The following is a 27,332-nucleotide window of genomic DNA, read 5'->3' on the forward strand; positions in this document are numbered from 1 at the left end:
ATTAAGAATAATCAAGTTCTATAAAAAGGATAAACTCACTGCAGTATGCCTAAATGCCAGAATAAATCTCTGATAATGCTAGAAATAGCACTGCATTGATGAGCTTTTATTTGGTTAAAGAAGGAGAGAGAGACTAAGAAAATTCTATGGGTTTATTCAGATAATCTGTGGCAGAAGAGCTCCTGAAACAAGACAAGACTTGCAGTTACCCCTCTAAGTCAGCTATATTATCAGTCGATAGGCAACCATGCCTTAACATTGGATTTATTCAGGTTCCAATCATTATCAGATTATATTTTATTTCCACGTTAGAAGGTAACAATATTTTGAAATTTTATACCTTAACAGCAGTGCCACCTACTTTACATGAAAGGTATCATGTGAAGAGGCAGAGTTGTTGAAGTTAATTTTGCCAATTTTGCATCACTTTAGAAATGAACAAGATTTGGAGCACTGCAGAATAAAAACTGGCCAAATAAAAGAACAGTATATTTTATCAAAGAATAAGGATTTGTTTTCACCTAGTGATTTCTGGCTACTTGATCATGCTCCTTTTAGGAAGAATGAAGCATGGATACTTTCTCTCCCAAAGCTTCTTTTCAGATATTTCAAAATACCTTCTATGTCTCTCTCTTAATCTCCTTCCTAACCCCTCTTATTCATTTATCCCCTATCTAGCCACCTATCAATTTATAGGTATATCTATCCATCTATTCATTTATTTACATTTAGCACTCATTTGCCACTTACATGTCATTCATTGTTTTAAGTACTTTACAAATATTAACTTACTCTTCTTAACAAACTTGAGATATAGATACTGATATAATTTCTCTTTTTCTGATAAGAGTACTGAGGCTGAGAAAGGCTCAGTAACTTGCCCAATGTTATATAGCTAGAAAGTAGTGGAGCCATTTTGAACCCAGGCAATTAGACTTGATTTCCATTAGCTAAAAACCCTCATCCTTCAACCTTTCATCTATTGGATTATAGTTCCCAGAATTCATACCAACATAGGCATCCTCCTGTGAACCAAGTCTCAAATTTTGATATTCTTCCTAAAAGCTGATACCCAGGAGTTCTGAACCCAATTCTTAGGAAGCGGTCTGACCAAATGGGAATAGCATAAAAATGTTCACCTTGATTCTAGGTGTCATTATAATTATTACTATTATTAATGTACCTGAAGACTGCATTCATCTTTCACACTCCATACCCCAAACTGTTGTTACAAAGTGAACCTGTGGTTCCCCACATTCTGTAAACATGTGAGGACAGGGATTGAATGTGTTTGAGTCATTGCATCCTCAGCATCTTATAAAGTGACTGGAAAAAAGTGAGTCAACTTATATCTATCTGCTGGCCGAAAATGAATTAAGGGTTTTTGTTGTTGTTGTTGTTGTTGTTGTTGTTCACATGTCAAGCAGAGTCTCACATTTTGGAATTGTATAATATACAAGGGAATAAAAAAAACCTAAACATAGGACTTAACATTTATCTGTGTTAGATTTCATCTTTTAATTTTAGAACCTTGACATAGGCTGTTCAAAACCATTTGATTCTTGATTTTATCATCTGGTCTATTAGGGTATTCCTTCTAAATAATCTGTCATCTAGCAATGCAAATTGTCATATCTTCTACATCTTCATCAAAGTTATTGACGAAAAATATTGAACAAGAGAGGGCCAAGGACAAATCTTGTCAACATTCTCATAAGACTACTTTCTAGACTAACTCTGATGAACAAACATATTGCTTTACTCTCTTTGGGTAATTCAAGCTACTTGTGAGGACGATACATTATATTAGATCAAGTCATAAAAGTTGCATTTTCTTACATCAAAACTGTCAGATATTGGCAATTTCATATAATTTAACCTAATCTAATGTAGTCCACATTTCTTCATTTTCTAAGAGTGTCATATGAGATTTTACTAAATATCTCATTTAAATAAAAATAAATCCACATCATGCATAACTTTAATAAGATGTACATTATTTTAAGATTTATTATTATTAACTTGATAAATTTTATAAAAATAAGAAATTTTGTTATTTGGCATAATTTGATTCTTCAAGTTTGTTGCCTCTATAACCAAATAATGAATTCCTCATCTATGGGACCAAGGCTCTTACTTTATCTCCCATAGCTTTCAGTAAAGTATTTTGCATATCATAAATATTCATCAAATGTTGAATAAATAACATAATTTTGAATGTGGTCATAACTCATTCAGCAAAGAACCTTCATTTATATACAATTTTGTAGAACTATCTCTTTTCAAGATATTTCCTATCACTAATCTAACTTCTATTGGCTTTAATAACTATTGGCACAGCCCACTCACATGTGGACATACCATATATATAGAGAGGGAAAACACCCCTTTTGCATTAAAAATAACCTCTAAGCTCTGAAGGTCTATGGGAATTAAATATATACTAAATCACCCAGGCACTTGGCTCAGATATAGAGACACTGCTGATGGTGGCATGACAAAAGGATAAGGTAAAGTAACACCATCTGTCACAATCATAATGGAATCCCAATATGAGTCGCAGGGTCCTTTAAGCCACTGATATGAAGAAATGCAAGTTTAACCTCTGTTTGGCCCTCAGGGAAAATTGATGCCACATTTAAATACTCTGATAATAGTGTTTTTGTATCACTATATCAACTACTGCATGACACTCTAATGCTTAGCCAATAGAAATTAATTTCTGAAAATGCCAGGTCTAGTCAGTGGAGCCTGGGAATACGTTTCTTATCACAATCAAGAGTTCTTAAGGAAGCTTATGATACAACAAAGTCACTTATAATTAGAGAAAAATATCAGCAGTGACTATGGGATTCTTTCCAATTATGGATTTCCCAGTGCTTGAATTAAGACTTTGGCTCTAAAATGAAGCTGACTGACACATTCGGACTATGTCTGTCAATATTTCTGGGCTAGAAAGCTCAGATAATTCCAGTATCCTTCTTAAGCTGTCTGACTGCTTTACTGGCAGAGTCTTCTTTGTCTATCAGCATGAATTTAATATTAAAAGATTACTGCCTATTTATTTATTTATTTATTGTGAAAGTAAACTTCCATTTTCTACCATTTAGTAGTTTTAGGTTAAGAGGAAAGAAACACCAGTGAAATTAGTAGTGTCCTTGGTATGTGAATGTGTATTTGTCTGTACTATTCTTTTGAAACCACAAAGCCAAAGCATTCTAAAATATTTTTTTCTCATAATTTGACCATTTTCCCCACTTGTCTGAGGTTTATTATATTTATCTGTGGATGACTAGTGTAATATTTTTAGCACTACTTATTAAAACTCATGTCTTAAAGTCTTGCTCAATATTGCTAATTAACTTCTTCATTACCATAAGCAATGCTGCTAAGCTACAGTACTGTCATAAAATTTTTAAAATGAATAAACAAAATCATGTAATATAAACAATGATGCAGCTGCTCATTGTTTATACAGCTCAGCAAATAATGGCCAAGTGCTACTGACTGAATCAGTGAATATTATTCCTTCTCATTAATGGAAAAAGAAAGGAATGTAGAATAAGCTGTGCCCATCAAAATAACAGGGAGCTCACACATTTAGGATGAAAACAATGTTGCATCTCTGTCTATAGTACTCATCAATACTCTGCTAAATGGTAACTACATCCTCCTCTTCCCATTTCAAGTAATACAGTCAGCCCATTTTAATCGTAAACAATTGCTTTGTAATTTAAAAGGATCAATTCCATTACACATTCACTGTAATTCATTTAAGTTCTGAGGCACCGAGTTGGGCACAAATGTAATAATTTGATAAGTATTTGTTAAAAGAGTGAAATATGTAAATACATAACCTTATCATTAAGAATAATTAAGGACACCTAAAAGTCCTCTGAATTATCTCAGAGACAGTATACTTAGAATCTAAATATAGGTAATCACGATGGCTATTAGTGAAACAAGAAACAGATTTATATTTTAAGCTTTACTTTTTCTTATAGTTTAGAAATGCTTACACTTCCCAAGGCTTGTGTAAACTTTAATTTTACCACTTTTACTATTTCATGTTATTTTAAAGAGGAATAATATCAGAATTGCCACACATCCTAACAGAAATAGGGTAGAGTATGAATAAATAAATCAACATCAGTAACAAAAATCAATGATAGTATTTTCATTTCTAAATTGGAGGTAGAGTCGGGATAAAATTAAAAGAACTAATGAAAACCCAACAAAGATCTTCACAACAACCAGCTACTACTCACCTTAGTCACTAAGCCAAATATTTCTGGAAGTAACCTATAATGATGCATACAGAAAAGAGGTGAAGAGAGAGGTAAACATAAAGAAATGTTTCTCTTAAAAATAGTTATTTCATTAAGTGAGACAACACTTTGTTTTTTCCTTTTCCTTTTTTGTTTTTTTTTTGGCCGAGTTTTGCTCTTGTTCCCCAGGCTGGAGTGCAATGGCACAATCTTGGCTCAAGGCAACCTCTACCTTCCAGGTTCAAGCAATTCTCCTGCCTCAGCCTCCCGAGTAGCTGGGATTACAGGCATGCACCACTGTGCCCGGCTAATTTTGTATTTTTATCAGAGATAGGGTTTCTCCATGTTGGTCAGGCTGATCTCGAACTCCTGACCTCAGGTGATCCACCCTCCTCAGCCTCCCAAAGCGCTGGGATTATAGGCATGAGCCACCGGGCACCGGCAGAGACAACAATTTCATGCATAATTTTAGAAATTAAAAAGATATGTTGGCCGGGAGCGGTGGCTCAAGCCTGTAATCCCAGCACTTTGGGAGGCCGAGACGGGCGGATCATGAGGTCAGGAGATCGAGACCATCCTGGCTAACACGGTGAAACCCCGTCTCTACTAAAAAAAATACAAAAAACTAGCCGGGCGAGGTGGCGGGCGCCTGTAGTCCCAGCTACTCTGGAGGCTGAGGCAGGAGAATGGCGTAAACCCGGGAGGCGGAGCTTGCAGTGAGCTGAGATCCGGCCACTGCATTCCAGCCTGGGTGACAGAGCGAGACTCCGTCTCAAAAAAAAAAAAAAAAAAAAAAAAAAAAAAAAAATATGTTATTGGAGTCCCTTTTAACCATATTAGAATATTTAATTCAACAGATTCAGATTTGAAAAGATGCTTTTAAATTTTAGTCTTAGTTGGACCAAAGTCAACAGATGTTTCTGTGTTTAAGAGAAAAGTAAGAGCAACAGGGGGCTGGAACAAACACATCAGCCTGATTCAGGATGGGCAAGATCTCTGGTTCCCTACATTCACTCAGACCTCAGCTGGCAAAGCTGAGTGCCATTCATGTTGGCCTTGCAGAGTCAGAATAAATTAACACAGTCAGAAAGAGGGATTGGTCTCACAGCATTTCAAAACAGCCTTTCATCTGTCTATGTTTAGGGAAATCAGTGGGAATGGACAGAAGAAGGAATCCATCATGTGTTATAGACTATGAGTTAGTACACTGAGAAAATTACAAACACACATGAAAAATTGAAACTCTACCTGCTTCCTATTTTTGAGTATGAAACATAACCTTTGCTTAAGTTAAAATATGGAAATCCAAGGTATTGCCCATGGTGAGAATAGAAACTTACTGCTTCCTTTTCTAAATTCCTTTAACCTATACTAACAGATCTAATTTGTCTTTTTGTCCATTTTTCACCTCTTCCCCTCCAACATATGAACAGATCAAAACACTGCATGACTGCCTCGAGTCTCATTGCTCTTCTCACTGTGTTAATTGATTCCAGCTATTCAAGGTGAGGATACACAGTATTCTGCTTGGCCAGGATAAACCTGTGAGGGACATATCCATCCTCTATCAGGTGGCTGCTCTTCTCTGTCAACCAGGCAGGCAGTAATTCTGTGAGGACACAAAATAGGGTCATTTAACAAAACAAAGAGATACGCTTCACTGTCTGAGTAGCCTAAGTCTAGAGAGGGAGGCAGCATATACATCGCTCCAGAGCTTCTTCTTTTTTTTTTTTTTGAGACGGAGTCTCACTCTGTCGCCCAGGCTGGGGGTGCAGTGGCACAATCTCGGCTCACTGCAAGCTCCGCCTCCCGGGTTCACGCCATTCTCCTGCCTCAGTCTCCCCAGTAGCTGGGACTACAGGCACCCGCCACCACGCCCGGTTATTTTTTTGTATTTTTAGTAGAGACAGGGTTTCACTGTGTTAGCCAGGTTGGTCTCGATCTCCTGACCTCGTGATCCGCCCACCTTGGCCTCCCAAAGTGCTGAGATTACAGGCATGAGACACCGCACCCGGCCGCGCCACAGCTTCTTAATAGATTAGTACACCTATTCATGCTAAGATACAAATTCAATTCAATGTTAGGAAGTTGAGAACAGTGATTCTTTTCCAAACCCAGAATCACCATAAAAAAAAAAAAAATAATAATGACCCAGGGCCTTACTATAAATACTGAATCAATACATCTTAGGGTTCTGATTTGATGAGATGTGGGAGAGACAGAAAATTAGCATTTTAACATGATCCCGGGGTGATTTATAGAGCCTCCTTGCATTAGATAGGAAATTCAGAAACATCTAATTAGTCATTAGGAGATTCAGAAACATCTACATAAACATCTATATAAAGGCAATCAACAAAAATAGTCACAGAAATTTAAAACACAAAAAACAGTTTAACATATTTTTATTATATTTTGTAGCTTATACTAACCTAGCAGTAGTTATGGAATATATGATAATTCTCTCCCTTTTTTTTTTTTTTTTTTTTCTTTTCTTTTGAGACAGAGTCTTACCGCGACACCCGGGCTAGGTGGCTCAGTGCTCGATCTTGGCTCACTGTAACCTCCACCTCTAGGTTCAAGCAATTCTCGTGCCTCAGCCTCCCGAATAGCTGGGATTACAGGTGCCTGCCACCATGCCCACCTAATTTTTGTATTTTTAATAGAGAAAGGGATTTCACCATGTTGGCCAGAGTTCTCAAACTCTTAACCTCAGGTGATCCACCCACTTAGTAGCCTCCCAAAGTGCTGGGATTACAGGCGATAATTCTCAAATTTAAGCAGCTTGTTACAAGTAGATTACTGGTCTCCACCCCCCAGGGTTTCAGATTCAGTCTAAGGTAGGACCTGACAGTTTTTCTTTGTAACAGTCCTTAAAAAAAATTCAGTTAAGTGTAATCTATATGCACATAGGTTTGATTATGCAAATGAATATGATAGTACATCTCTAATTCATCAAATAATTTAAACTCACTGATCACTAAAACAAAATTACATAACATTGTAGTAAAACACTGTAATATTTCCTCTACAAATGATTTTTTTCTTTTTTCTTTTTTCTTTTTTTTTTTTTTTTTTTTTTTTTTTTTGAGACAGAGTCTCCCGCTGTCACCCAGGCTTGAGTGCAATGGCATGATCTTGGCTCACTGCAACCTCCACCTCCTGGGTTCAAGCAGTTCTCCTAACTCAGCCTCCCAAGCAGCTGGGATTACAGATGCTTACCATTGTGCTCAGTTCATTTTTGTATTTTTAATAGAGATGCGGTCTCGCCATGTTGGCCAGGCTGGTCTTGAACTCCTGACCTCAGATGATCCTCATGCCTTGGCCCCCCAAAGTGCTGGGATTACAGGCGTGAGTCATCGTGCCCAGCTTACAGATGATTTTTAATATTATTACACCATGATAATGACTGTCAGTAGTGCTTCTATCATCAAAAGCATTCACTCAATATTAGGCTAATAGTCAATACTAATGGTTAATATTTATAATAACAAGGTTTGATGAATATACGTACCTACTCCTTCCAAGGGAATGTAAGTACAACATAAAATGGCCATAGTTGGATAAATTAAAAAAAAAAAAAAAAAAAAGAATGTTGCAGATAGGCAATTTTTACCTGTTTTACTGTGAAAGCTAAAAGCAAAAATGTTAAGGTTTCACCTCTGATTAGAATGGTTGACTCTTCTTTTATTCAAATTCAATGTTGGCATTTTTACACTTCATGGTTTTCTTTTCATGTTTTTCAACGTTTGTCCTTACAAACAACTGGTGAAAGCTGTCTGTTTGAACCGTTTAAATGTGGAAGTCAATAGAGAGTACCGCTTAACCAAATAAAGGTTGAGTATCTCTTCTCTGAAATGTGTGGGACCAGAAGCCTTTTGGATTTCAGATTTTTCCAGAGTTTGGAATAGTTGCAAATACATATTTGAGATATCTTGGGGATAGGACCCAAGTCTAAGCATGGAATTCATTTATGTTTCATCAACACCGTATACACACAGCCTGAAGGTAATTTTATACAATGTTCTTAACAATTTTGTGCATGAAATAAAGTTTTGACAGTATTTTGACTGCAATCTATAACATGAGGTCAGGTGTGGAATTTTTCTTTTGTGGGAGAATGTTGACACTCAGAAAGTTTTAGATTTTGGAGCATTTCAGATTTCCAATTTTCACATTAGAGATGCTCAATCTGACATGACACTATAACTATTTCTTAAGTCTCTGGAGTGAAAGACCAACCCACTTTGTTATTCTGTTTCCCTAGGAGAGTAGATTCAATGTGTTACATACTTTTTCAGGGCTATTTAATAGATAGACAGAAGCAAATGCCCTAGCAATACTCAAAACTTTTAAGAACTACTTTTTTGTTTTTTTTCCTACCTTAGCAAATAAATAAATAAATAATAAATAAATACTAGAAATAGAGTAAGGCTCTTCTCTTGCAGTTTTATTTTCACAGTAATACTTTGGCACTTTCCCGGGAATTTGTGTGTACTAACGACGAGCAGGTGCCAATTAGCTAACTAGATAACTCTCCTGAACACAATTAGCACTTTTTGAACTATCAGTCCTGTGTTCATGTGAATTGTTAAATTAATCTTCAGAAATTTATTTCAAAATTTCAAAGACTGAATATATTCACTAAACATTTGGTAAAATGCAGAAAAGCTCAAATCTGAAATACTCAAGTATTAAGTACCATTAAAACTTTGGATCACATGTAGTAAAAACATGTACTACATAAAATAAAAAGGCATATAGTGAGTAATTAAAACACTTTTTTTTTTTTAGACAAATCTTCTTTTTCTTTTCTTTTCTTTTTTTTTTTTTTCTTTTTTATTTGAGACTGAGTCTTGTGCTCTGTGGCCCAGGCTGGAGTGCAGTGGCGTGATCTCGGCTCACTGCAAGCTCCGCCTCCTGGGTTCACGCCATTCTCCTGCCTCAGCCTCCCGAGTAACTGGGACTACAGGCGCCCACAACCACACCCGGTTAATTTGTTGTATTTTTAGTAGAGACGGGGTTTCACCGTGTTAGCCAGGATGGTTTCAATCTCCTGACCTCGTGATCCGCCACCTCAGTCTCCCAAAGTGCGGGATTACAGGCGTGAGCCACCGCGCCCGGCCAGAAATTTTCAAATATAAACAAAAGCAGGGAAATTAATAAAGATCTAAATTCCAAATCATCTTAACCTGTTTTCAAAAGCAATAGCAATGCATAATGAACATTTCTCAGCTCATTATATATGTTTATTTAATAGTCGCACTGTGGACACACTTAGTAAGTAATCTAATAATTGCATACAACTTTAATGGAAAAGTATAAATCAATATATTCAAGAAGACTTTTGTTGATGCATTGTTTTGGGAAAAAGTTCTCATGGAAAAGATTTATCAACACAGAAATAGCAACTGAATTTTTCTTAATACAGAGGATTGCATCACAGATACATTTAATTTACATAAATTCAAGTAGTTCTTTTATGTTATTACAATACTATAAAATGATACTTTGTAAAGATATTTTTCATTATGTACTCCATACTTTGTACAATAATATGTAATAATATCTGTACACCACATAGGAATATATTTTTTAAAATTCAGTATATTTTATGATCTAATGAAGAAGTTTCAAAAATAATTTTGATTATACTAAAATTTAATAGTTGATTTCAGACCCTGACCCCAACATATAATTTAATTCAACTAGGTGATTATTTCAGATATTCAATTTCTTATGTGAATTCTGTCCTGCAGTTTAAAACTTTCATAAATCTTTTCTGGTTATCTTGTTTTAGTAGTAAAAAAAAGCAATAATAATAAAATAAAAGAACTCAAAACCCCTAACTTCACTCACATGTAATAGTCTTCTTGCTCACTGTTAGGTTTAGAAAATTTTAGCTTTTCGGCGGGTGAGGCGTCTTTGCCTGCCACCACCGAGTCGTGCAAAGGCGGAGGCTTGGGTGCATTCAAGATTCGGCTTCACCCGTAACCCACCGCTATGGCCGAGGAAGGCGTTGCTGCTGGAGGTGTAAATGGCCGTTAATACTGCTTTACAAGAGGTACTGAAGACCGCCCTCATCCACCATGGCCTAGCACGTGGAATTCGCGAAGCTGCCAAAGGATTAGACAAGCACCAAGCCCACCTTTGTGTGCTTGTATCCAAATGTGATGAGCCTATGTATGTCAATTTGGTGGAAGCCCTTTGTGCTGAACACCAAATCAACCTAATTAATGTTGATGACAACAAGAAACTAGAGGAAAGGGTAGGCCTCTGTACAATTGACAGAGAGGGGAAACCCCATAAAGTGGTTGGCTACAGTTGTGTAGTAGTTAAGGACTATGGCAAGGAGTCGCAGGCCAAGGATGTCATTGAAGAGTACTTCAAATGCAAGAAATGAAGAAAAAATAAATCTTCGGCGCACAAGCACAAAAAAAAAAAAAAAAAAAAAAAAAAGAGAGAGAGAAAAAGAAGGAAAGAAAAAAAAGAAAATTTGAGCTTTTCCATGATTGTAAAACGAGGAACTTGAATTTGTGTCATGGTATTTCAAATTCTTAACTCTAGAACATGATCAGCTAAATCAATAGTCTTGTTCATCCACTGAGCTACTTTGCCGTGTTCCTGAAAGCTTTTAGTTAAAAAAAAAAAAAAAAAAAAAAAGCTGTCATAGGAATCTAGACCATCTGGCAAGTCAATATAACTTGGGGGAAACTTCAGTGAAGGTTATGAAAAGTAGCAAAATATGCCCCAAAATATGCCACTTGGCATATTGATGATTTTGAACTGAAGACAATTGGAAGCAGATACAAGGCAAGCTCTAAGTAGACTATAAATTTACAAAGTATCCCCTCTCTCCTCTCTATTAGGAAAAATAGAAGTTAATCACTAGAGACAACTTTAAACATTTATCAGCCTGGAGATGGCGCCAGAAGAATCCACATAATAAACGTTACTAACTACAGTAGTCTCCTCTTACCCATAGGGAATATGTCCCACGGCCCCCTAGTGGATGCCTGAAACAACCCATAGCAGCAAATAGTACATATATCAGGTTTTTCCCTATACATACACACCTACAACAAAGTTTAATTTATAAATTAGGCACAGTAAGAGATTAACAACTGTAATTTATAATACAATAGAACAATTATAACATACTGCAATACAAATTACATGAATACAGTATCTCTTTCTTTCTCTCAAAATATATTGTACTGTACAGTCATCTTTCTGTAGTCACGTGGTATTGGTTCCAAATCTTCCCGGGGATTTTTCTGTGGATGCTTAAGTCCCTGATATAAAATGGCATAGTATTTGCATATAACCTACACACATTCTCCAAAACTGTTTAAAACATTTCTACATTACTTATAATCCCTAATACAATGTAAATATAATTTAGGCAGTTGTTATACTGTATTGTTTTTTCTAGAAAAATCGTATTATTTATTTATTTATTTATTTATTTATTTACTTTATGTTTCCATTTCCTAATTTTTTTTTTTTTTTTTTTTTTAGACAGAGTTTTGCTCTTTTTGCCCAGGCTGGAGTGCAATGATGCAATCTTGACTCACTGCAACCTCTGCCTCCCAGGTTCAAGCGATTCTCCTTCCTCAGCCTCCCGAGTAGCTGGGATTATAGGTGCCCACCACCATGCCCTGCTAATTCTTTTGTATTTTTAGTAGAGACAGGGTTTCACTGTGTTGGCCAGGCTGGTCTTGAATTCCTGACCTTAGGTGATTCGCCTGCCTCAGCCTCCCAAAGTGCTGGGATTACAAGCATAAGCCACCATGCCCGGCCCATCTCCTGAATATTTTTGATCTGATGTTGTTTACTCACCTGTTTGCAGACCTCAGTTGACCACAGGTAACTGAAACTGCAGATAGCAAAACTGCAGATAAGGGGGAACTACTGTAGCTCTCATGTTCCATTAGTTTCCCCATATATTTTCCTTCCCACAATTTGCTGCCCTTACAAGCTCAAAGTTCTTTTCCTTTGTTTTGCCACTTCTCTACAAAATCTGTTGTTTTTTGTTTAGATGCTCTATAGCCCTAAATTCCAATCACCCCGTTGAGTTACTCATCAGAATTCTCCCATGTGCATCCATGAAGCACTCCTTACTAAACTGTTTTTCTCTTGTTAATCTGTCTTTTGTCAGTCTAATTTGCTGGGCCCCACCAATGAACCTAAGTCAGAGGGAAAAGGGGTTTTTCTCCTTGCCTACAGTGGTATAAAAATAATTTTTTAAGAAATTAAATTATCAAGAATTGTTTAATAAGCACAGTATCTGAAACACATGGCAGTTATTCTTATAGGCCACACTCAATTAAAATTTCAGAATAAAATTTTACTTTTTGGAAAAGTGAGGGCTTCTTTTACTAATGATGTAATAATTTAGTGGAAAGTTATAGGAATAAAAGGTTGCCGGTGCTTTAGGAGGTTATAATCTGGATTGTTTTGCAATATTATTGCAGCTTGAGAAAGAATGAGACAATGGTACTAGGAAAAAGAAAACTCCAGTATAAGATCAATTCTTATTCATTATTTCATATATACCAATATTTGATTTAGTATATTACTAAGGGGTAACTGATCACATAATGCTTTTCTCCATGTTTCATGTTGTCCTGGGCTTCAAAAACCTCTGGTGCCAGTGCAGATGACTGTCAGATTCAAGTCTTCTGCTCCAGCTCGGCATTATCCACCTGGACAAGTGCAAGCAAACTGTGCTTTTTCTTTCTTCCCTATTCCACCCTGTACCCTTTTACTGAAGAACAATTCAGTATGATTGACTTTTATGCTATTTTAAGCATCACTGTAGTGAACACCTTATGCATGTCTTTGCACACAAGTATGAGAGTTTCTCTAAGAGGAAAACTTAGAAGTAGATTTCCAATATACAAGGTATGTAAAACATGGTATTTTTTAAACATGGTATTTTAAACATGATATTTTAAAACATGGTGATATAAGGTAGTAAAACACGGGTTTTAGTAGGTGAGGAGGTTCAGAACATACTACCCCATAATACAGAACTCTGACACATTGAATGTTTTAAGGAATTGACAAACAGCAAGTGCAGGAAGGTATCTCTGATTTTCTCCTGAAGCATTTCATAAGAACCTCAAATGAGAGCTGCCTTTCATATACCCAGTGGAAAGGGGCATCTTTATATCCAAAGATGGAAGGGCAAGAGGAATCAGAATGAATAGGCTTTGCTAAATTTCCCCCAGTTTACTTTGCTTAACCCATACTTTGCCCTATCACACTTTTTCATAACTTTGCACACTTCATCAAATCTCACATAAAAATACTCAGGTTTAACCATTTGGGGGGGGGGGGGTCTTCATTTCCTTAGGAAGGCTCTCATGTCATGTAAAACTTAAATTAAATAAATGTGTATATTTTTCTATTGTTAATGTCTTTGGTTACAGAGTCCCAGCAAGAATGTAGACAGGTAGAATGAAAATACTGCTTTCCTTCTCTGCAGTTTCTGGTGATGAGGATGGGATTGCATTGGCTAGGGCACTCAACAACTCTGGGGCTGTCACTGACTAAGCCAGCAAAGAATTCTTACTGAGTCAGTTTCCTAGATCTCTATCTGCAGAGGCCAGTTGAGAGAAGAAGGTAAGATTTTTTTCCCATCCAGTCCTTTCCAAATTCAGATTAGCAGGAGAAATTTGTAAGAAGTATTCCTTTGAATTGTAACTCTTACAAATTTGGTTCGAAGTACTCATTGATTATTGATCCTTTTCCTCCCAGGGACAGCCATGGCATTCCTATTTGTCTCACTTTGTATCTTGAGAGCTTGGCTTGACTTTACACCTGTCAGGGCACACAGATTGTCAGGCCTGCATCTGCAGGTGGCCAACTGTTAGACAGGGGCCCTGAGATATGAGGATGGCTCAACAGAAATGTGGGCTGCACCCCATTTGCAGCTGGTATCCTACTGGCATTACTAGCTCGTAGGAGGTTTTGTCTGCATCTGTCATTCTTCTGTCTGTTTTTGGTAGTGGCTCTGGATCATGAGGGTGGTTTCTACTCTGGGGATGCCTCTTGCGTCTGTGATTAGGCTATAAAAGGGCTTATTGATTTTGATTTTGAGTCACATGGAATAGATACCCCTTTGGTTTAAAAAAAAGGCAGGGTTGTGGGGGGCAGTTCCAGTTGGCTCATGCCTGTAATCCCTGCACTTTGGGAGGCTGAGGCAGGAGGACTGTTTGAGCCCAGGAGTTTGAGACCAGTTTAGGCAACACAATGAGATCTTGATCTCTGAAAAAATAATTAATTAAAGGAAAAGGGTTCATCTCTTCTGGTTCTTTATAGTTAGGGGAAAAAAGGGGATTCAGTTGTGCCAGGAAAATTTACTGTTTGTCCCATTCAAAACCTGACAATCATATTTCAAAGGATTTTTTTTTTTTTTTTTTTTTTTTTTGCCAAAATACTCTAAGGTCAGAAATGGGCTTAATTGGAGGTTGATCTTCAGAGCCTGAGAGAAACTTCAACCCACCCCACAAGCATTTATACCAGATGTTTTTTGCAGATAAAGGAACTTGCACAGGGGTCTTGCCTAAACATGCCCTTAGTGGACAATTCCATTCCTTAACATATGTGCGGTAACAGAAATAAATCAATATGGAGGAACTCAGCCTAAGGACCCACATGTGCACTGGAAGGATGGGGTAGAATTCACACCTTAAGCCCTCATATTCAACTGTGAAGGAAGCAACTGGAAACCTGCTTTCAGGACCTCTTTTTGTTTTTTGCTGAGAGCTTTCCTTTTGCTTAATAAATTCTGCTCCACTCACTCTTTGATGACCTTGTGCCTAATTCTTGGTTTTGAGAAAAGAACCCAAATCTGGTTGAGCTAAGGAGGAAAAACTTCTGCATCACTTAGAGAGAAATAACATTAGGAAGGCTTTGTGTAACAATTTATTAAAGCATTCTAAAGGCATGCAACTCAATCTAGAACATAGGGATTTTTATTTTCATCTTAGTTAGAAATATGTTATCTGATATGAAGTAGCAAATTCAATAATAATGTAATTTGATAGGAAGGTCAGCCTCTTTATTATTCAGGCTGCAACACAGTTTTCTGAAGAGTTTAAAACAACTACCCTTGTCTTACAAATTGAGTCCATTAAAAATAGAAACGCAGCACTAGGAGCAATTCAAAGCCCATCCATCCTTCTTAACAATCCCCAAATCTCTCCTGTTCATATCGAGATGCTTGCAAATACTTTAAAAAGTCAAAACATTGGAAATAGAGTTGTCCTGCACTTAGAAAAAAATACCTTAAATCTATGATCATTGATATGCCCCAAAATGCTCTCAGAGAAACCTTACATCCTTTCTTTGTGCCTTTCAGACATACATATTTGACCCTGTCCTCTCTAGGACCTGAGGGCAATCTTTTTGCTATGCAAACTTCCTGGGAGATAACTCTTGTTTCTAAACAACAACAACAACAACAACAACAGCAACAACAACAAAAACAGGGTTTTTGAAAACAAACTGCTCCAGTGTGCACCACTTCCAGAAAATTACTTAATAACAATAAACAAAAATCTTAAAAGCCTCCTCTATAAAAATAAGTCAACAGGTAACCCTAACTTGTCCCATTTGCCAGAAATACAATTTGGATACAAATGTAAAGTGGAGATAAACCTGTGAGTTTTTACTAATACGTTTACTGAATCATGACTAAAATTTTAGAACAAAACTCTAAGATCTCTGTTTGCAGCTGTCTGTATGGCTATGTATACTTAGGATTACTTGTATATGTATATGTAATATATACATGATAGTTTTCTACTTCTGAATAGTGTTACCAAATTAATTTATAAAATTCTATAATGGTTTATTCAAATTGGCTTAGAGATAAATGAACACTTACATAAAATAAATATTCCTAAAACCCCAGGAAATATAGAAACTAACCTAAATGCTTTCATGTTCACATGACTTGGATAAATTGTTGATATAAAAGATTAGTTTAACATGGTTGGTTTCATAAAAATAGCTATGTATTCTAAGTTATCAGCATTATGTATAATATGAACATACATTTTTATTCTACTGGATTTAGTAGTCAAATAAGGTTAAAAATAGTTAAGAGGGAAATAAGTTAAATGTTGGTTAGCTTTGTTTGGTATTATAATATGTCTGCCTAAAAACAGTTTCAAAAATGTTTATGGTAACTTGAAACCTTAGAATTACGTTAAATTATACATACATATGTATATATGTATATACACTATATATACATAGTCTACATATGTGTGTATATGTGTGTGTGTATATATATATATATATAGTGTGTATGTGTTCAAAATTTCCAAATAGGATAAAATGCTGAAACATTCATTACTGAACATAAGTTAAATCTATGTATTTTTGGCATCTTGTTTTTATATGCCATAAAGAAACGAAATATATGTGAGTATGTTAATACAAATGAGAAACTATACCATGAGGAAATAGTATATACCTATAAAACACAAGATAGTGTATTCGTAAATGTGCCAATCAGTTGCAGAATACTGGCATATGACAGGAAATTCACAATTGTCTACTTCCTAGTTTTCTCTGTAAAAGAAATGTTGATCACTTTGTGGGGCCAAGGCAGGCGGATCACGAGGTCAGGAGATGGAGACCGTCCTAGCTAACACGGTGAAAAAAAAAAAAAAAAATAGCAGGGTGTGGTGGCACGTGCCTGTAGTTCCCAGCTACTCGGGAGGCTGAGGCAGGAGAATCACAAGCCCGGTAAGTGGAGTTTGCAGTGAGCCGAGATCACACAACTGCACTCCCGCCTGGGTGACAGAGGGAGACTCTGTCTCAAAACAAAAAGAGGAAATGTTACTCATGATTAAAAGTTATACTGAATTTACATACATGAAACTACTATGAATAAAGAGAGTAAAGAAAAAAACTATGCAAAGTGTGCAAGAAAAGTAGGATGTGTTTTTGATTTAAAAAGAGAAATGCGGTATGAAGGATATATTTTTTTAAGGGGGAAAAAAGAGTAATTTTGTCCTAAGGTAGAATGACTGGTTGTTCCAGAATGATAAAAAGGAAAAGAGTAGGACCAAAACTCAATGGATTTTAAAAAATATGTAGAGGGTTTGTGGAAAAATAATTTTACGTGTAGTCAGCTGCTAAAAGAGAATGAATTTATTTCTAAGTTAAAAAAATGAGACAACTTTAAAAGCAAACCAATGCAAAACCAGAATGACAGTTTTCTTGGATTATTGGTCTGGTCTTATTAAAAAATAAGAGATTTCTCCTTATCTTTTAAGTAATCTGCTTAGGAAACAAAGATTTTGTATCTTAGCAAAATAATTTCCTGTGCTTCATGTTGTATTTATCAGATCTTTGCTTAGGAAAACCAAGTTTTCTCAACATTAGAAGAGCTAAAATTTTTTCACAGCTATACAACTTATGGTATTTGCCTTTGAAATATTTTATTGTTTCACTAGTTAAATAAATAAATATTATTGCATAGTACTGAGCCTACTTAATGAAATGTTCAAAACTTTTCGCATTTCTGACAAGCAACTCAATATCAAATTTAAATAGTCTTTTTGACATCAAATCTAACTTTGTGATTTCCCAGAATACCTCTGGAAAATCTTAAATAATATGTTCTCTCATTTTGTAAAGAGAGAGATGTTAAACTCATTAGATTTATTTGAGATACTGAATTACATAGAAGCGTTGTCAAATAAAAAGTAATGCTTAACCTTCTTCAAGTTGTATTTGTATGGATATACATTTTTAATATAAATGTTTCAAAAATTTTATGAAATTCCTAGAAATTTGTCAATGTTCTTTCTGTCTATATGAATCAATCATAATTCAGTTATCTTAGAACGTTATATGACACATTATAATAAGCTCCTATCAGATCTTTAACCATGACCATTTTAAGTCTTTTGTCATTTACAGACAATTATTGTTTTATTCAGATTCTTCTCTGAAAATGTTCACAATTAGCAGCAGGCCAAAACTGCTCTATCTTCAAAGAAATTCATGAAACATACTCTAATAAATACTCTGAAGTACAAGTTTCTGATAATTTTATGTTTGTTTATTTATCTATTTATTTATTTATTAGAGACAGAGTCTCACTCTGTTGCTCAGGCTGGAGTGTAGTGGTGTGATCATAGCTCACTGCAGCCTCCAGCTCCTGGGCACAAACACTCCTCTGAGCTCAGCCTCCTGAGAATTTAGGACACTATAGGTATGTGCCACCACACCCAGCTAATTAAATTCTTTTTTTTTTTTTTTTTTTGTAAAGATGGAGTCTCACTTTGTTGCCTAGGCTGGTATCGAACTTCTGGCTTCAAGCAATCCTTCTATCTCAGTCTTTCAATGTGGCAGGACTATAAATGTGTGCCACCATGCCTGGCTAAATTTTAAATTTTTTTGTAGAGATGGGATCTTGCAACAAAGCAGAGGCTGGTATTGAACTCCTTGCTTCAAGCAAATCTCCTGTGTCTGGCTCCTAAAGTGCTGGGGTTAAGGGCATGAGCCACCCATGCCTGGCCTCTGACAATAATAAGATCATACGCTTTGACTGGGTAAAAATTTCCAGAACTCTAGTTTAAAAATCTGATTGAGTCATAAAAACTAACCCAAGATGATGCAAAATTATAACTGACCTGACGTAACCAACTCCATCTTGCTTCTAACCTCCACTGTCCTTGTTTCTTCCTGGGTGTAGGCTAAAGTAACTTTGGGAGGAACTTAGTTTATAATTTAAAACAAAGATGATAACAGCCCTTTTCCAAAACAAACTTCATTCTTGCCTGGAGACTAGATTACCTTTGTAGGACTAACAAATTAGCCACAAGTTTAGAAATTATGGTTTAGGAGTCATGGAGCTGGAGGCTACAAGATTCTGACCATCCCTAAACTACTCCTAAGATCAGTGCTTGAGATGTTTTTGCAAACCTTCACTTGATGGACCACCTGGCACCACCCAGATTGATAAACTGGCTCATTTGATCTTGTGGTCCCCACCCAGGAACTGACTCAGCACAAAAGGACAGCTTCAATTCCCTACGATTTCATCTCCTACCTAACCAATTAGCACTCCTGGCTCTCTGGCTTCCCCCCACCGAGTCGTCCTTAGAAACTCTGATACTCAAATGCTTGGGGATACTGATTTGAGTAATAATAAAACTTTGGTCTCCCACACAGCTGGGTCTGTGTGAATTATTCTTTCTCTATTGCAATTTCCCTGTCTCAATATATAGCTCTGTCTAGGCAGTGGGCAAGGTGAACCCCATTGGGTGGTTACAATCAAACATAACAAGAATTAATTACATGGAACTAAATGAACTGGTAAGGAATATTATAATTTTTAAATTACTTTTTTGATTGAGACATTGCTGGTTCTTTAATATATTGTTTTTCAAATTAAAGTTTTTCTCTTTTTCTCTCAAGCTATCTGTACCTTATAACAATCTGGCAAACTATAAAGAAAAACAAAATATTTATTTGTTCTCTCTACCTGATCTCTCCAGAATTTGGAAACTATTTTGATTATTCTTATTTTCAAGGCAATATAAATATATGCATAAGTTCAATAAGAATATGTACTTCTTATAACAGAAAATAACTAGAAACGTTGATTATATTGCTAAGCCTTTGACTGGAAGGTCATATTTGAGAATAATATGTATAGAATCAGATATGACTAGAAAATTTTAAGGAACTAAATTTGATTTCAAGGGGCCAATGATTACAAAGACCCTTGGAAAAACTGGCCTTGGACCTGGCTTACAGAATTCTCAGCCTTACACGTAAGGAAGGTCACTTCCCAGCAGGTCCAGGAACCTCAAAATACATTAAGTACCTTGGGAAGAGTGGAATTCACCAAAATCTATTTGCCACAGGCAAAAACTAATGGCGAGTCCCGTGACTCCAGGCACTTTTAAAAGTCTAATCTGAGATTCCTTATCATTAGTTCCAGGGAAACAAATTCAAAAAAAAGACCTATGTGGTCAAGTACATTGTTGCTGCACTAATGTAAATAAGCAGGAGAAGTTTAATGGGGTTGGACTTATTTTGCTATCAAATTAGTCTTACTTTGTTAGAATTGGAAATAACTATAGAGAATAAAATTACTCCATTATTATTTCAAACATAGAATCTAATCCTGTTCTCTGTCTTTGAAGCTTTGTTACGTCTCTGTAAAGTAGACTAGATCATGCTCAATTCTAGCATCCTCCAATACCTGATTATAACTCTTCAAATTAATGTTTCCAGTTTTTCTCTCACCCTCTTAAGTTGGTACCACTGAGGGTTAAAACCTTACTGCTCAGGTCTTTGTTAGGAACATCTAAAGAAGCCCTGGACGTTGAGACTGGAAAATTCCATATTTTGCTCTGAGAAGTAACTGTAACACTTTCATCACCAGAGGTATTCAAACTACAAGCCAGGAAATTTATTGAATGACTACTTCCATTTTCATGCTATCATCTAAAGACACTTTGAGCCAAATGTCCTGAAATCTTGAGTGACTGCTTTCTGAAATCAATAACAGGGTTTATAGTTTGTTCTAACTAGCTATCTTTTTCATTTTTTTTTTTTTTTTTATAGAAATGTACCTTATCAAATGCTTGATTGTTCATACCATCTAGAGGAGTTCGGGGAGGGAAGCACCCTATTTCTACCTTTATGGTGTCTCCCGAAATGAGATACAATTATTTAACTGAACTATCCTCTTCCTAGGACTGAGAGACTTGTTCGTTGGGATACAGGACAATCTACCCACTCAGTTTTTGGACTGTAAAACTTCCTGTGGGAAGTTCCAGTTGGAAGAATAACAGATTTAGTACACAATACCCCCAAATAGGGCACCTTTGCATATTGAATACATCTATATTTTTGATACAGGATCTTGCTCGGTCACCCAGGCTGGAGTGCAGTACAGCAATCTTGGCTCACTGCAACCTCAGTCTCCTAGGCTCAAGTGATCCTCCTACCTCAGTCTCCTGAGTAGCTAGGACTACAGGTGAATGCCAGCATGCCCTGCTAATTTTTGCTTTTTTTTGTAGAAACGGTGTCTCACCATGTTGTCCAGGCTAGTCTTGAACTCCTGGGCTCAAGCAATCCACCTACCTCAGCCTCCCAAAGTGCTGGGATTACAGGTTGTGAGCCTCTGTGCCCAGCCAGCATACTGAATATTATAAGCTGAAGAGAAATAACTATTACAGGAAGATGTCTCTGACAGTCCCCTGAAGCAGAACATAAGACCATCCTATAAGAAGTACTTTCCAAATACTCAGAGGAAAGGAGCATTCTTATCTGTGAGGATGAAGGAACGAATGAACAGGACTTGCCAACATTTCTCCAGTCTACTGCTTTTAACTCATCCCCCTTTGTCCTATCACATTTTTGCATGGTTTTTCATAATAATAGGCTTATTAGGCAATATAATAATAGGTGATATAATAGGCTTTCCAGGCTAATAATAGGCAATATAATAAGCTTTCCAAGCCTATTACAAAAACACTGAAGTTTAATCACTTTGGAGGTCTTTATTTCCTTAGGAAGCCTCCTATGTTATAAAAAAAACTTATATTAAATAAAAGCAACAATTTCTATTCTTTTCTCTTGTTAATCTGTTTTTGGTTACAGAGTCCAAGCTGAGAACCTATAAGAGGAGGAACAAAATACTTTTTTTCCCTAGGTAAGTATGGACAAATTGCTCTCCGAGTGGTTTTAACATTTTATACTCCAACCAGCAGTATATAAACACTCCTCACTTTGTCCTTAATCATATTGTTAACTACTCAAGGTTAGTTAAATCAATCCTGGGAAATAACCTTTAAAAAAAAAAAACAAAAAAATGCATGTTCTTTCATCACTTTCTTTTGAAGAAAGTGAAACCATCCATTACTTGTTCATTTATTTTCAAAGAAAAAAATGTGTATTTCCCTTTTATTTCTATTTTCTTTTCTTCATTCTACTCTTCACCTTTTCACCATTTTGTCAATCCTGCCCATAGATTACAAGCATGAGAGTGTTGTTAGCAATACATCTGAATGTCTGGTTTACAGCGAAATTAAGAACATGCAAATAATGTATGCTAGAGTTAAATCTAATAAATATTCAGTCTCCAAATCTCTAGTCTTTCAATTTGTTCAGAATCTCTGCAAAAGTTTCTAACTCATCTTTGTAATCCTCCAATACTTAAATCTTTGTTTCTTCAAATTTGTCTAAGCTAATGCATACACATACATACAACGATCCACACACCACTACACCACAATCCACACACTACTATATCACTATCTTCTGTATGCTTGTGTGCATTATATACTTTTTTCTACTGAAAATACAAAGTATTTCAGCTTTACAATTCAGAGTTGGGCCCAAATCTACACTTACAAAATGGGTTCCTCTGGGCAGGAGACTTTATATCTCTGAGTCTTAGTTCCCTTCTCTGTACCTAACAGTGTTCAAGGGTTAAATATGTAATCGCAAAAGAAATAATAAATAATAACTTATAGTTTTTAGTTAATCAGTGAATAAGGGGCAATAACATATTTCAGATGTTATTTATTTAAAAGTCATACCTTATTTTCATTTAGAATAATAGGTTAAAACTAATTACCATTTCAGGCTCTGATTTGAAAAACTAAAGCAAATTCTTAACTCAGGAATTTGGGGGGAAGGTTTCGAGATGAAACTGTTTCATCTCAGATCATCAGGCATTAGATTATCATTAAGGAACACATAATCTAGATTCTTTGCATATATAGTTCATTATAGGGTTCTCACTCCTATGAGAATCGAATGCCACTGTTGATCTGACAGGAGGCGGAGCTCAGGCGGTAATGCTGGCTCACCTACCGCTCAACATCTGCAGCTCAACTTCTGCTGTATGGCCCTACTCCTTTTAAAAGCCCACGGACCGCTACGGAGGAATCCTGCTCTACAACATTGGTTACTGTTTGCTTGTCCCGATTCCACTTCAAGATTGACATGTCCTTGTTGCCTTGCATTTATTTGCTCCTTTAGCTTATCTGCTTTGACTTCGGTTCTAATATATGTCCACTGCCTTCCTGCTTTTCCCCTTGTTTCTTAGTTGTGGCACCTGTATTCTTCTAAATCCCTGATGGAGGCAACGTGACAAAGCAGAAAGTCAGGCAGACGAGGATTCTAAATGTATCTCTGGACTATGTATGTGACATTTTAATTATTAAAACTCTCTGATGCTCAATTTCTTCATCTGGTAATGAGTATAATGCTGTCTTTGAACGATTATTGTTAGATTTAAAACTGATAATCTTTGTAAATGGTCAGTAAACACTTAAAAAACACTTTTTTCTTTTTCTTTTTTTTTTTTTTTTTACCATCCCCTTTTCTCTTTCTTCTCAATTTGTTTTTAATAGACTCTAAGTTCATGACGACAGGGCCAGTGCTTGCCTTGTTCTTTGTTGTAACAACCACAGAACATAGAATAGTGGCACCGTTCAGTTCTACCTAAAGACATAGTTCCTGACTGAAGGGAAGAAAGAAAGAAAAAAGAATCAATCAATGAATCATCCATCTTCTGACGTAAACCCAATTTCAACTCCTGCTTCTACATCTCACAGCAGATCTGACTTTGTGCATGAATTCCATTTTTCATTTTTGTCTTTTTCTTAATTCTTTCCATTCCACTTTAAACTACTTCACCACAAACTACCCATGGCCCTCAGCGGGCTTCTTATAAAACACAGAAGTCTAAATTTTCATTTACTATTTAAATATGCATGCTAACAGTCAAATTATTGTAGATATTGAAAGGTTTGCCATGTTTTTTTTTTTTTTTTGCCATGTTTTAAAAATAATCTATTTTATATTTTTAATGAGTAGTGTGTTTCTAAATATAGTAGTATTATCTTGTTTTGAAAGGCAAAAGTTTCTTCAAAGACATTTCTCACTTAACAAAAAAATTAGCATTAGAGATAATTTTCAGATAAATCTTAATGTCAACAAATACCTTACTCTTCACTTACACCTGTATGTGTTTTGGAGAATTGTTTTTTCTAACATTATTGAGAAAAAAAAATAAGTTTTAAGGCTAAAATATTGCAGTCACAAGGCATTTTATATAGAAAGCACTGGCTAATTTTAATTTGTATCTTCGCTAGTATAAATAGATGCAAAAAGTTTGGCCATTGATTTGTACTATTGAAAGGCATAATGAAAAGCAGCCAGAATTCTTTTTAAGTAAATAAGATGAAGTATTCTCCAATTGTTTTCAGGGACATCAGTTTACATACCTCATCTTGTAAAATTATATAGTAAAGTAGATTTTACCTGTCATTTACGTATCCCAAATTATTTTGTCATTAATCATTATTATCCGAGAATTTAGCTTTCTAGTGGTAAAGTAGTTATTAAGAAGGAAATACCTTTGTGCTTAAAAACTCATACTATTGCCTGTTAAGCCTAGTCCAAGGTATTTGACCACTACTTAAAAATGCAAAAAACAGACCCGGCGTGGTGGCTCACGCCTATAATCCCAGCACTTTGGGAGGCCGAAGTGGGTGGATCACGAGGTCAGGAGATCGAGACCATCCTGGCTAACACGGTGAAACCTCGTCTCTACTAAAAATACAAAAAGTTAGCCAGCCGCCGGGTCTTTAGTCGCAGCTACTCGGGAGGTTGAGGCAGGAGAATGGTGTGAACCTGGGAGGCAGAGCTTGTGGTGAGCCGAGGTCGCGACACTGCACTCCAGCCTCGGCGACAGAGTGAGACTATGTTTCAAAACAATAAAATAAGAATAATAATAATAATGATAATTTTAAAAACAGAGTAGTGAAGCAGATGTCTGACTTGGCTATTGTAACAGCTATTATGTAACAGAGTCAACTCTCACTTATCTGTGCTAAGATGGGTAGAGAAGCATAGGACTCTAAGGTGGAACCCCTAGGTAATCATTACTTTTGGCACTGTTACCAACCCTTACAAGATGTGCCAATAAAGAGCAGCAACACTATTCCAGTTCCACCTGCCTGCCCTCTACTGGACATGCTAATGAGCAGTGAAATGGCTACAGAAAGGACAGCTGGTGTGAGCGGGAAGCTTATTCACAAATAAGTCATCTTTCTTTATTACTGTAAAATACATGTAGAAATGATTTTGATTACATGTCTAATAATTATACATTTATCGGGGACATCACTCTGTAGAAACAACTAATGTTAGAGCATTTGTGAACCTTTTTATTCCTTGTCTCTTCTCTCATCCATTTGGAAGGTCACCTAGTCAGATGACTAACAAACACTAGGTTCACCTGTATAGCTAAGTTCAGCTTTGCTTTGTACAGGACTGTGATTCTTTTACTCAGAGCCTGAAAGGCAGATGCCATTCTGGGAAGTTTTACCCTCAATTATGAAGAAAGAAAAATACAGGAAAGGTTTTTTAAAAAGTGTTAAGAGAAAATTCAGCTGTTGTGAAGTGGCAATGGAATAGCTCTTGCAAATTTCGCAAGCTTTGGCTGTGCTCCCTGAAAAATCAGCAGCAGCAATGTCCTTCAGGCAGCAGCTGTCACTGCAAGCAAAGCAGCAGCACTGGAAAGAAAAAGAAGGGGCTCCTCTGCACACAGAGAAAACAGCTGATGCATAAAAATACAGATAGGGCTGAAATTAGCAACAAGTTGCTGACTATTTTCTCCTTTTTGTAAAGTTCACTCAGCTACTAAGATAGATGTAAATTAAACTTTAGAGACAATGTGGAATCTCAAGTGGAACTGTGAAGGAATCATACACATAGGCTGAGGACAAGTTTGATTTAAGATCCTACTATTTTAGGCTCTATTTTCTGACTAGGGTGCACCATATTTAACTAAACCATTCAGGAAACAGATTCAGCTACCTATTAAACACGTGACAGTTTCAAAATGTTCAGGATTCTCTGCCCAGCACTCACATTACTCAGCTGTCATAGTAAAGCGCTCAGATATATGATGTGAAAATTACATTTTAACGAGGTGTCATGTGTGTTTAAAGTTCTTATTCATCACTACACAGCCACAGCTTTTACTGGAGACACAAATGTACTTAATTTGCATATTATAAGGACAGAAGGTGCACCATATCCTCATTGTTAAATTGTTATGTGTAGGCTTTTTGTTGGTTTAGAGTCTACTATCTTTAGCGTACATAAGAATGGTTATATTTACATAATCTCAAATGTCTTTCAAGAAAATGTGGATTGTGTTTGGGAAGGAGAACAGCAGGTAACAAGACAGTAGCTACATCTCTTTATCATTCTATTGTTAGTACTTATTGCTGGATGTGTTTTTCACTAAATCTCAGCCAGTAGATTTTTAGATCTGTTAGACATACTAATTTTAGGAAATTTTTGAAACTCAGCTTCTCTGCCTGTTATTACCAATTTGAACATACTTCCCCCTCCTCCTTCAGTAGGAAATACTGAAAAACATTTGAATATTTAACAAGGAAAATTAGACTGTTTGATGGACAGCTTAGAAACAAACTGTAAGAGTCAAAGAAAATACTTCTCATCTAACTCCTCTTTATTAATGAACAATCAATTCAGCAGAAGGTGGTTTGGGAGAGAGAACAGTTAAGGGTGAAAGTCAGTCAAAACCAGCCACTAATCATAGCTAAAGGCAAGTGATGCAACTATCTGACTCCCTCCTACCAGTTGTATCAGAATACAGTATATGGTTTTAGAGTTATGATGCCCATGTGAGAATCACTCAAATAATCTGTGAAACAGCTAAGTATGACTTGAACATTTTAAATGTACATCTTACAAAAAATAACCAATTAAAGGTTATAATAAAGGTATACTTTTATATTGTATTTTATAAGCTAGAAAATAGACTCGGTTGAAAGTATATTTGAAAAAAATTCTAGATTTGATAGTTCCGTATCTGGTGCTCTGCCCAGAAAAAACAGAGGAAGTGCTTTCACATGTACTTTGTACTCAAGTGTTAATGCTTAAAATCATTTTGGTACCTGTGTACAAAGCTGAATCACTGGTTCTTTAGACAAAACATATTTTCAAGAGAATACAACTATTATG

General features: G+C 36.1%; 1 protein-coding gene and 1 pseudogene across 7 annotated transcripts in view; one reads left to right on the forward strand and one right to left on the reverse strand.

The window, feature by feature from the left end:
• ADGRL3 (adhesion G protein-coupled receptor L3) overlaps positions 1–27,332 on the reverse strand; it is a 902,055-nt gene that overhangs the window by 306,775 nt on the left and 567,948 nt on the right. The window lies entirely within an intron of this gene.
• LOC111547092 lies at positions 10,272–10,671 on the forward strand (annotated as a pseudogene).

Source organism: Piliocolobus tephrosceles, chromosome 3, assembly GCF_002776525.5.
Source record: "Piliocolobus tephrosceles isolate RC106 chromosome 3, ASM277652v3, whole genome shotgun sequence".
In the NCBI taxonomy this organism is placed as follows: domain Eukaryota; kingdom Metazoa; phylum Chordata; class Mammalia; order Primates; family Cercopithecidae; genus Piliocolobus; species Piliocolobus tephrosceles.